At 44.9% G+C, this 12926-nt stretch overlaps 1 protein-coding gene across 2 annotated transcripts in view; it reads right to left on the bottom strand.

The window, feature by feature from the left end:
- The window catches only part of PTPRA (protein tyrosine phosphatase receptor type A), a 220718-nt gene that overhangs the window by 40676 nt on the left and 167116 nt on the right, over positions 1 to 12926 (bottom strand). The gene's annotated exons all lie outside the window — the stretch shown is intronic.

Genomic DNA, 12926 nt, shown 5'->3' with positions numbered 1-12926 from the left:
CCTGGCAGGTCTCTGCACACCCCTGGCGGTGGGGAGGCGGCTCCGTGCGCTGCCCCCGCTCCCAGCAACGTCCTCACAGCTCCGGAAGCTGTGGTAGCAGTGTGTAGCAGGGTGGACCCCTGCTCCTACCCTGAAGGGTTAAAAATAACCCTGGGAGGGGGCTGTGGCTGGAGAAGGCAGCTTTTAGGCTGGGCTGATTGGGGAAAGTGGCTGCAGCTGGGGCCACACCCCAAACAGATTCAGCTGGCCCTATAAAGGCAGAGAAGCCAGGAGCAGACAGCGGTCTCTCTCTAGCTATAGAGGGAGATGGGCCTGGCTGCAGGGAGCTAGACACAAGGTACCTGAGTGAAGCAGGGCTGGGGAAAGGCAGAGGAGCTGGGGAGCTCCAGCCTGGAAAGCCCCAGGCTGCGGCCTAGCATTGGGCTAAAAGGTACTGGGGGTTGCAGAGGGCAGCCCAGGGGTAGGCCAAGGCAGCAGGTCCAAACCCTTCTTGCAGTGATGAGTAGGCTGATACTGCAGCCTGCCCCAGGGGCTAGACAATGACTGGCAGTAGCCTGATACTGAGGCAAGGTGGGGATAGTGGGCGTGGGTTCCCCAGGGAGGGGAGACCTGAAGACTGAGGAGTTACTGCCAGGGGCAGCACCCCAGGTAAAAGGGCACCGGGTCCAGGGAGGGACACGGGGGCCAGAGGACAGGTGGAATCAGAGCTGTCAGAGGGTGCTCCAGAGCTGAATTGAGCTAATTCCCAGAAGACACCAGCAGGGGTGAGTCCACTCATCTACACAGTGCTTGTGGGCGGGGGCAGTGCAGAGACCCGCTGCCCCCTCCCCCAAAGGGGCGCATAGAGGCATGCTAGCAGCAGCCGTTTCTGGGAGCGGCGTGGGGCCATAGCATGCAGGCAGCCTGCTGTGCCACCAGCCAGGAGCCGCCTGTGCTAAGCGCCTTCCAGACAGAGCCTGCACCTCACACCCCGTCCCACATCCCAACCCCCTATCCCAGGTCAGAACCCCTTCCTGTAACAAACTCCCTCCCAGACCCCTCACCTGCACCCCAACACTCTGCACCAGACCGGAGCTCCCTTCTGCACCCAAACTCCCTCCCAGACCCCGCACCTCCTCCATTAATATAGTAGAAATGTGCAGCCCGTGATGACGTACCAACATTTGTGGAGTGGCCCCCCTGCAAAAATTATTGCTCACCCCTATTCTGTGTGTATTAGAGGCATGATGGGCACAAGTCACTATGTTGAATCCACATCCAAAGTTTAGTGGCATCATGGTTTTGATTAAGGGCCCATCTCCCTCTCCTATGTACTGAGAGGGCAATATGAACAAAACAACCCCCTGACCTGGACACTTCTGAAGTAGGAGGGTTAAAATCCAAATCCAAAAAGTTTCCCAGAGTGCAAGGTGATTAAATTTAGCATCAACTTCAGCCCATCACAGAGAGGGGGTGAGCAAACTCAGAGATGGGTTTTGGTTCACATCCCTATTTCTCTCCCCCTACGGATATTAAATTTATTGAGAATGAGATTCTAGGCAAGCCGCTATATATGCTGTAGCATTAACACTTGTAGGTTATTAGCTAAAACTTTAGTAAAACTGTTCAACTGTTAGTGCGTGCTCTCTCTCTCACACACACACACTTTTCATGGGCAGGAAATGTGCGACTCCTTTGCAAATTCACATATACAAAATGCTCTCACCCTTTGAAATATGCAACAGGTTTTACAAATGAGGTGCTTGCATCTGACCACTGAGAGCTGCCAAACTGGTTGCTAGTGCTAGTGACCTATATGAAGAGAGATGGGGGGCCAGGCAAAGTCAAGCAGACAGTGAAGTAGCCCTGAAGGGGACATGCTGTGCATTTGTAATGAGCTGGAGCAAGCGGGGATGCCAACAATACCATCTGCTGGCATTTTCAGGAGCATTCACAGTCAGCTTTGGCTGTGTGTATGGAGTTACCTTCTCCTCTCTCTCAACAAGCATTTAGCAATCACTGACCCCTGTGCAAGACATGGGCACAAAAACGCTCTCCCTATGTTAACTCATCATGAAACGCTAGCTCACAGAGGACCTGATCTACTACCGTGAAAGCCAGCCTGAGTTTTGCCACTGACTTCACTGAGAGCAGCAACAGAACCGTTCACAGAGCATGCAACATCTGTCAGGGATTGGGGAAGAGGGAACAGATAGGGGGCTCTACATTTTGTTTCCTGCTTGGGGTTTTCTAGGTGGGCCAGGCAGCGGGACCACAGTTAACGGCCACAGTAGAAAAGCTCTAACTTGTCAGACCAGAAGTGTCAAAAGTATAGCTGTGAAAAACCCCAAGCTTCCTGCATCCTGCTGCTAGATGTGCTCCCTTTCAAAGCCGCTGCCTATTAATCATGCCTCACACCAATCACCTGCCAACAGAGGCTGGAAGGGTTCGCTCTAGGGCAGTGGTTTTCAACCTTTTTTCATTTGCGGACTCAAAAATTTCAAATGGAGGCGTGGACCCCTTTGGAAATCTTAGACATAGTCTGCAGATACTTAGGGATCTGCAGACCAGAACTTGAAAACTACTGCTCTAGGGAATCATTAGCTTGGTCTCTTTATTTGGGCTGCATTTGCAGTGAAAGTGAAATGAACCAACAACAACAATACTTAGTGCTTGCTGGCCCGGGGAGGGAAAGGGGATTGCAAGCTGGTCTATAGTTAAAACTAAAGCTAGCTCCATTGTGTGGGCTGGACCCTGTTCCCGCTAAAGTCAACAGAAGTCATTCCACTGACATTCGCAGGAGCTGCATCAGATAATAAAATTTCTGGACCTTCACACTCACTCTCTCACCCCCTCTCTAAGAACCTTACAAAGGAAGTTGATTCTCCTGAAATTCTGCACACTGCATCCCATCATGGGAAGTTTAGTAAATATCAAAGCAAGACTTTTAAAGTGAGGATGTTCTGAAAATGCACCTTTAGTTTATGCTTGGAAAAGCAGAGGTTGTTTATTTTGGCAGCGTGGCCCAGCAGATAGAGCAATGGAACTGCCTAAAGAGACCTGGGCTCTATTCCCGCCTTGGCCACTGGCCTGCTGGGTGACCTTAGGCAAGTCACTTCCTCTCCCATGTCTCAGTTTCCCCATCTGTAAAATGGGGATAATGATACTTTGTAGGTCACTATATAAGAGCTAGATATTATTAAATTACATCCCTAAAATGGTTGGCCAAGATACTCATTGGCCTTGCTGAGGCAAGGGGCCTTTTTCTGGTTTTGGGAGGGCTGGGGTTGGGGTTGTTAAGTGCATACAGAGAAAGGTTTATGAACATAAACTGAATTCAGCTGGTAGACTGAGCCAGATGGGGCGGGGAGGGGGGTAGGTAACGGGCCAGGGCCTGGACTTCAGAGTAGGAGACTAAAGGGAAATGTGGAGAGGCACAAAATCTTGGAGAGGACATGATACAGAAGGCAGCATGATCAACTCTTGCGATTTTATCACAAGTCTCACAATAGCTGGTTCTTTTTTCTTAAAGCCCCAGCTCCCTGAGTCATGTGATTATGTGAGCATATCAACTTTAAATTAAAAATTAAATTAAATTTCTAGCTCTCATGGTTGCAGAGAAAAGCTTGAAAATGCGACTTGTGTGCACCCTAATGGCTCAGAAACCAAAAGGCAAAGAAAACAAATCATATATTTATTTTTATAAAATTAATAAAATGTCATGATATTTAAACCAATCTTATGGTTTTTGAACATGTAGGGTTGGCAATACTGAGGGAGGGACATGAACCAGGGGAGGGAGCTGGAGAGTGGGGTGAGAGTGCACACATGGAGTGGTGCCTCTGGGCAGGCAGGCAGGAGGAAGGGCACTGGTGAGACACGAAGGGGTGATTCAGGGCATGTGGGGACCCTCTGGAGGACAAAAAGGAGTTAGCATGGAATAGGGCAGGGGAGAAAAGGCACAGTAGGTGGATGCAGGACCGTGGAGGCATAGCGGGTGCGTGTGCACAGGGGACCAGGGCAGACAGAGGGGCTCAGCAAAAGGCTGAGTGCTTAAAGTTCACTATTCGGATAGAAGCCTTCCCACTGCCCCCTCCATTCCTTCCCACAGTTCATCTCTCATGGTCACACATCCCCTCCTATACCCTTGATAGTCTCTGCAGCAAGACAGCCTTGATCTAGCGGGTCTCAAAAGCTCCTATCAGAGCAGGGTTTCCCTCCTGCACACTTTCTAAACCCACAAAGGAGTTCAAACTTTGGTGCTCATTTAAAAATAGACAGGGAAATGCCTGCACAAAAAACTTAGCTAAAATTGAAAGTGGGTTTCAGTGGAATCCAGTTAACATCCAAAACACAGGGGTGTTATTAATTATTCACATTACGACAGAACCTACAAGTTACAACTGAGATATGAGCCCTACTGCAAAGATGGTCCAATGGGTAGAGACAGCCTGGGACCTGAGGAGACTTGGTTCACTTCTCTGCCCTAGATTTTCTGTGAGACCTTGAGCATGTCACTTAGGGAACTGAGGTTCAGATAAACTATCTGTAAAATGGGGATAGTACTTCCCTATTCTTAAATTAATAAATTGGCCTGTTGTGAGAATATATAGACTATATACACTAAAGAGCAAGGCCCTCATTATTATGGTAACGAGGGGCATATAATTACCTTAGATAGTACTAGGCACTGTACATATATATAGTAAGAAACAGTGCCTGTCCCAAAGAACTCACAATGTAATTAGACAAGAAAGACAGCACAGAGAAATGAAGGGCCAGATTTTCAAGGGAGATCAGCACAGTGGTTGCCCCCATGACTGGTCAAAGGTCTTACACAGTCTGTGGCAGAGCCATGAATACCCCAATCTCCTGAGTCTCAGAACTGTGCCTTAACCACAAAGCCAGCCACACTTCTTAAACATTGTCCAGAGGCTGCAGGAATTCATGCTGCCAACCTTGTTTGGCTCCCTTCAGTTTTCTTTACAATCAAATTTGGAGAAAGAGAAACTAGAATAAAAACAACTCAAGATAAACCAAAAAGAGTTTGTTTGTAAAAGCCCAGTGAAAAAGTAAATCACAAAGCAAGGAGCTCAAAGGACTCCACCCACTGCTATGTGCTTGTTGCTTTTTCAACACCCTAAACCAGCAACAGACAGTGTGGTTGGGTAGGGTGTGGGAATAGGGAAAATAAACCAGGTGTGTTTTGTTTGGATATTTTAGTTTAAAAGGCCATATTGACTTTAGAAATCAGCACAGGCCAAAAGAGGCCAAAGTCAACAGCAACTCATCACTGTCAAGAAATCCCATGGAGGGGGAAGAGGGAGAGAAAAAAAGGCAAGTCATCGAGGCTGTCTCATTAAGTCATTTTTATTGGCTCCATCCCTCACTTAGTCTAGTACAGTCTCCCTGTTGACGGGAGCTGCTAGACTATTGTCAGCACTTGTGTTTGGGGGTTGTAAATGCAAAATGAATGCACACATATACACACACGCAAAAATGTGTGCACGTCATTTACAGACATTATTACAAGGACTGCAACAGTTACAGGAAACGTGCACACAGCTGAGTGAAATTCTCCCCAAAGCAGAGGGCCAACATAAGGCCAAGGCAGCAATTAAATCCACCCCGTTGGGAGCAGCTAACTCACAATTCCCAGATTTCCATAGGACATGTGGGATTTACTCATGACATTTTGCAGGTGCAAGCTTCAAGTCCACTATGGAAAATTTACCTCACATTAGCAAGTCTCTTTCATTTTTAGGAATTATTTGCATTACAGCTGAGCCACATGAAATTGGGGCATCATCATGCTAGATGCTGTATATGCACTAGTTAGAGACAGTCTCTTCCCCAAAGAGTTTACAGTCTACATAGACAAGACAAAGGATGGGAGAAAGGAAGGATCATTATCTCCTTTTTACTGATGGGAAGAGGAGACTCAGAAATTAAGTGACTTGCCCAAGGTCATACAGTGAATTTGTGGCAGAGTCAGGAATTGAACCCAGATTTTTCAGACCAGTGCCTTGACCACAAATCCATCCTTCCTCCAATCAAGGTGTTGCAGATAAGGAATTTTAGAGGAAGTTTATGTTGACAGTTCTTTCAAGTGGGTCTTCGATTATTAACCCATTTTCTTTGAAGTGGATCTGGCTAGGACAACAATCAGTACAATATTTTCTATAGATGGCTTCCATGCTCTCAAGTAGCATCCTTAGGTTCTAAGGCAGTGGTCCCCAAACTGTGGGGCATGCCCCCCTAGAGGGGCCACGGGGGAATGTTCAGGGGAGCACAGCAGGGCCCTGGTCAGCCCCTATTGGGGGTGGGAAGGGAGCACCACCCAGCCCTGCTCTGCCCCCAGCTCCACTCCAGTCCTGCCCCCAGCCTCGGCCGTGGCTTCGCTCCTGGCTGCAGCTCTAGCCCTGACCGCAGCCTTGTTCCTAACCGCAGCCCCTGCCCTGCTCCCAGCCCAGGCCCCTGACCATGGCTCCCAGAGAGGCGCGACTGAAAAAGTTAGGGAACCACTGTTCTAAGGAGTAGCATACAGAGGGACTCATAACCAGCCGTTCTTCTTTTCCCCTTCCAGCAGGAATCCTGTCTCCTTCCTTGCTCCAAACTCCCTGCCATGAGCCATCACACACATTACTTTCTTTCCAACCACAAGCCACATGACTTCCCAACTACCTCCCTCCACCTCATCTCTCCGTTGGCTCCATGCCAGATGTTCCTAGCTCCTTCCTGGACTGCTCTCCTGATGCGATCTGCCTTTCCCAGCCTGTATCATGATCCTGCAGCACATGCATGCATATAAAAATAAGATTTACATGTACGTACTAAGGCTGTCGATTAATTGCAGTTAGCACACTTGATTAACCCCCCAAAATTAATCATGATTAAAAAAAATAATCACGATTAATTGCAGTTTTAATCGCACTGTTAAACATGAGACTACCAATTGAAATTTATTAAATATTTTGGATGTTTTTCTACATTTTCATATATATCTTGTATTCTGTGTTGTAACTGAAATCAGTGTATATTTTGATTATAAATATTGTTATTGTAAAAATGATAAACAGAAGAAATAGTATTTTTCAATTCACTTCATACAAGTACTGTGCTCTTTGTCCTGCAAGTGCAACTTACAAATGTAGATTTTTTTTTTTGTTACATAACGGCACTCAAAAACAAAACATAAAACTTCAGAGGCTACAAGTCCACTCAGTCCTGATTCCTGTTCAGTCAATCGCTAAGACAAACAAGTTTGTTTACATTTGCAGGAAATAACGTTGCCCTCTTATTTACATCACCAGAAAGTGAGAACAGGCATTTGCATGGCACTTTTGTAGCCAGCACTGCAAGGTATTTACGTGCCAGATACATTAAACATTCGTATGCCCCTTCACAGGGGCGGCTCTAGGAATGTCGCCGCCCCAAGCACGGCAGTGCGCCGCGGGGGGCGCTCTGGCGGTCGCCGGTCCCGTGGCTCCAGTGGACCTCCCGCAGGCATGCCTGAGGATGCTCCACCGGAGCCGCGGGACCAGCGGAACCCTCCGCAGGCATGCCTGCGGGAGGTCCACCGGAGCTGCCTGCCGCCCTCCCGGCGACAGGCAGAGCGCCCCCCACGGCATGCCACCCCAAGCACGCGCTTGGCTCACTGGGGTCTGGAGCCGGCCCTGTCCCTTCATGCTTCGGCCACCATTCCAGAGGACATGCTTCCATGCTGCTGACAGTCATAAAAAAAAGTGTTAATTAAATTTGTGACTGAACTCCTTGGGGGAGAATTGTATGTCCCCTGCTCTGTTTTACCCACATTCTGCCATATATTTCATAGTTCAACTTTAATCAGGATTAAACAAAGACTGTGAATGGCTAGCCAACTACAAAAGCAGTTTCTCCTCCCTTGGTTTTCACACCTCAACTGCTAGAAGAGGGCCTCATCCTCCCTGATTGAACTGACCTCGTTATCTCTAGCCTGCTTCTTGCTTGCTTGCATATATATATACACATATATATATATATATATATATATATATATATATATATATATATATATATATACACACACACACACACATATATACACACATACATACACACACACACACACACACACACACACACCTGCCCCTGGAAATTTCCACTACATGCATCCGACGAAGCGGGTATTCACCCACGAAAGCTCATGCTCCAATACATCTGTTAGTCTATAAGGTGCCACAGGACTCTCTGCTGCTTTTACAGAGCCAGACTAACACGGCTACCCCTCTGACACTTGACATATATTTCATGTTATAGCAATCTCGGATGATGACCCAGCACGTTATTCATTTTAAGAACACTTTCACTGCAGATTTCACAAAACTCAAAGAAGGTACCAATATGAGATTTCTAAAGATAGCTACAGCACTCGGCACAAGATTTAAGAATCTGAAGTGCCTTCCAGAATCTGAGAGGGATGTGGTAGGGAGCATGCTTTCAGAAGTCTTAAAAGAGCAACACTCCAATGCAGAAACTATATAACCGGAACTACCAATCTGGCACGTAAATATCTTTTGATGCCAGCTACAACAGTGCCATGAGAATGTCTGTTCTCACTTTCAGGTGACATTGTAAACAAGAAGGGAGCAGCATTATCTCCTGCAAATGTAAACAAAGATGTTTGTCTGAACAAGAAGTAGGACTAAGGGGACTTGCAAGCTCTAAAATTTTAGATTTATTTTTAATGCAGTATTTTTGTACATAATTCTATATTTGTAAGTTCAACTTAATGAAATAGAGATTGCACTACAGTACTTGCATTAAGTGAATTGAAAAATACTATTTCTTTTGTCTTTTTACAGTGCAAACACTTGTAATAAAAATATAAAATGAGCACTGTACACCTTTGTATTCTGTTGTAATTGAAATCAATATATTTGAAAACATAGAAAACATCCAAAATATTTAAATAAATGGCATTCTATTATTAACAGTGCGATTAATTTTTTTAATTGCTTGACAGCCCTAATAGGTACGTGCATGCTGCATAGTTGGGATCTGGAGCTGAACTTCCCCATACCCAATAGCATTTGGATCAGGCCTAATCTCTATATTTACAGTACCAGGAAATCGACAGTGAGATGGGAGTGTGGTCTAGTGGATGAAGCACTTTTCTCCATGTCTCCCTGTATGTACATAACGTCCTCCCTGAACTGATCCATAGGGCCAAGTTCCTTCTCCTCCATATTTCTCAATGCTCACCTCTGCTGAGATACCTGCAAGAAACTAGAGATGAGGAGCAAGCAGCTGAGGGGCAACTGGAAGAGGCTGATACTCACAACAACCAAAGAGTACCAACATACACTATAAAATTCTGTATTTGTTATTGCATATTCCTCCCCAACTGTTTACATGTTGCTCATCTTCTTAGATTGTCAGCCCCAGGATACAGGGATAAATTTGGAGGTTGCTTAGTACAATGGGCCTCCTGTGAGTTGCTGGATTACTAGGAATTTTTAATAAAATTCATCAATATCTATGAAAAACAATATTTTGCAATTATATGATGTGTCTCATCCCAAGATCTCAAAGCACTTTACTTACGTTATTTAAGCCTCAGTACACCCTTATAAGGTAGAGATTATTTCCATTCTACAGATAAGAAAATGGAGACACAGGGGCTTTTCCATCTCTTGTCTTTAAACGAAGACTGGATGTCTTTCCAGAAGATATGGTTTAATCAAACTCAAGTTACTGGGCTCAATACAGAAGTCACAAGAGGAAATTACTTGTTTGGTGTTATACAGGAGATAAACCTTGATAATATAACGGTCATTTCTGACCTTAAAATCTATAAATCTAGGTGACTTGTATAAAATCATACAGTGAGCGAGATGTGAACTGATCTCCTGAAGAACTCAGGAGTCTTGATTTCCAATCCTTTACCCCAACTACTAGATAATATATCTTTGTACATATTGTAATGAACTGGCATATATGTGTGCGCATGCATACATACATGTCTACAAATGCAACCCCCTGCCCCACACTATCTTCTGCTGGATGGAATCAGAACTGCTCAACTTTGTGTCATAGCCCCTATATTCGTTTCAGCTAAAGGAGATTCTCCTCTAGCTCAACTAGTAGGGACCTCTGCTTTTGAAACAGGTGGTTCTGGGTCTAGTCCTGAGGAAGTTCTGAATGGCCCTGTTGTGTGCAACGTAGTGACAATGCTATAAAACCAAGATCTGGTATGATACACACATTTTCATTCTGAAAATACCATATTTAAAGAAACAAATCAAAGAACAATGAGGCATTAATTCTCTGGCATAATCCATCAAGCTCAACTCTCTCTATGTTCTGCAGTAATGAATCTTATAGTAGCACTTGGAATTCCAAACTACAGCCATCTGAGGATTAAAAAACAAACACAGAAACCAAATTCTTTCAGGTTTCTAGGCACATATCTTATACAGACGCTGCTATAGGTGTACATATGAAAGAGAGAGAGACACACACAGAGTGTATAAGTTAAATGAAAGGGTTATTTGTTTTTTATATAAACACCCCTAAATAATTTATTCTCTAACATTTACCATCTTGTACCACTCCTCTTGAAAGTTTAAATGATCACGGGGGGGAAAAATACAGAACATTTTCACTCACTTTCAGTGAAAGCTCCTTTATCTTTCTTGCATTAGAGACGTTACTAGCAATTTGTTAAGCGGGGTAAGTTTTGAAGTGTCGTTAAGGATATTGCTGTAACTTTCTTTACAAGTGTACCAGCAATTTCCCTCTTCCTGATACTAGATACTTTAAAAAAATGTAAGTAATTCCCAATGGCCATTTGCCCTGACTTAAAAGACGGCAACTATATTTGCTCAAAGTCTTCACTTCCCTATAAACTCTTTATAATGTTTGCTCACAATGCTCCTTAGATATAAAGGAAAACTCCAGTGTAATTTCAAAGATGCTGTATTCAGAACAGGCCTGATCCTGCAGCAACCAGTCCTGATGAAGTCAGCCCATGAGCCTGATTTTAATCTCTGTCGTGGTTTCACAGTGTCATAACTTCACTGAAGTCAATGGAATTACTTAATGTACACATCATTGTAAGAGAAATCAAACCAGGTCCAATGGGAGTTCTTGCATAAGTAAATAATGCAGGTTCAGGCACCACAACTAGAGTATCTAGACACAAAGAAGAGTAAAATCAGAATGAAAATATGATGCCTGATCTGCAGCAGGTATAAATCAATGTAACTCACTGACTTCATTGGAGTTACAGTGCTTTACACCAACAGGAGATCTGGTTCATGGGATAAAATTCTGCTCTCGGGTACCCTAGTGCAACCTCACAGATGGCAAAAATTAGGCTCAGGCAATAAAAATGTTTTGTATCTAATGGGAACAAAAGTGTTTTCATGAGACTTAAACAAAACAAAAAAAGCCCAACTCAACAAATGTGTGTGTTTGTTTAAATATCCCCCCTGCATTACTTAAAACACCAACACCTTTCACTGGTCCCCGAGAACCAGAAAATGAAATTGACTGGTTTAGTTTAACTGTCCAAGCCAGTGAAGTGCAAAAATACAAACTAACAGCAGCAGAGATGAAAAGTAAATCAAAATTTTTAAATTTTTTGTTTCAGCATTTGCACATCTGAGAGGGCACTGAATAATACACATGCTGTGCTGGAGGTAAGGGAATTGTGCAAAAAGTTTCCACAAGTGTACAACTAAGTTTTAAAGTGAATTCACTTGGCCTGTATCCCTTTTGTTTTCACTTTCTGAGAATGTTCTAGCAAACACGTTTATTGACAAGAACATTTGCAGAAACAGTATCTAACTAGTTATTTACACTGTGCATGGCATCATGAGAGTTGCAAATCTAACCAAGTTAATTGGAGCACCTTGTAATCTAATCTAGCTGAAACACTGAACAGAGTATTGCTAAAATATCTGCAAAAAGCTAATTTCAAAGTACAGAAAACCAAACTAAAAGGACCATTGGTCTGATCTGGTCTGGCAATTCCTATATTTCTGAATTAATTTGTAATTGCAAATATTCCAGTGGGAAACCCGAGTCTCTCAGCTAAACTCAACCAATCACATGACAGAAACAGACCAAATGACCTATCATTATAATCAAAACAGCTGGAATTTTGATTATTTGCTAGCAGATCTGCTCATGAACAAGAACTATTCACAGGAATTATTCGGCAAATAATTTTGAAAAATGAACACATTAGGGGAAATCCTGATTAACAACAGGCAATTCTCAAGCAAAAAAGAAAGGGGAAATTCTTCAAATAGCTCCCATAGATACAAATTATTCACCCAGCTCTATGGGAGGTTCTAATGCCAGATTTTTCAAAAGAGTTTAGACAGGGGCGGCTCTAGACATTTCGCCGCCCCAAGCACGGCGTCATGCCACGGGGGGGCGCTCTGCCGCTCACCGGTCCCGCGGCTTCGGTGGACCTCCCGCAGGCGTGCCTGCGGAGGGTCCTCTGGTCCCACAGCTTCGGTGGGGCCACGGGACCAGCAGACCCTCTGCAGGCACGCCTGCGGGAGGTCCACCGGAGCCGCGGGACCAGCGGACCCTCCACAGGCATGCCGCCGAAGGCACCCTGCCTGCCGCCCTCCCGGCGACCAGCAGAGCGCCCCCCGCGGCATGTGACCCCAAGCACGCGCTTGGCGTGCTGGGGCCTGGAGCCGCCCCTGATTTCAGAACTCCCGATAGAAGTAATTTTTTCAAAAGAATTTAACATCCACAGGTGCCAGACGGGGGCCAGATTTTCTACAGAGCCCAAACATATTAGGCAGAAAGCACTTTAAAAAATGTGATCAGAATGGTCATGTGGGGAGCTAAGCTGACCAGATAGCAAGTGTGAAAAATCAGGACAGGGAGTAGGGGGGTAATAGGAGCCTATATAAGAAAAAGCCCCAAATATTGAGACTGTC

The sequence above is a fragment of the Mauremys reevesii genome, linkage group 5 (genome assembly GCF_016161935.1).
Source record: "Mauremys reevesii isolate NIE-2019 linkage group 5, ASM1616193v1, whole genome shotgun sequence".
NCBI lineage: Eukaryota > Metazoa > Chordata > Testudines > Geoemydidae > Mauremys > Mauremys reevesii.
This window is presented reverse-complemented; position numbering and strand designations above follow the sequence as displayed.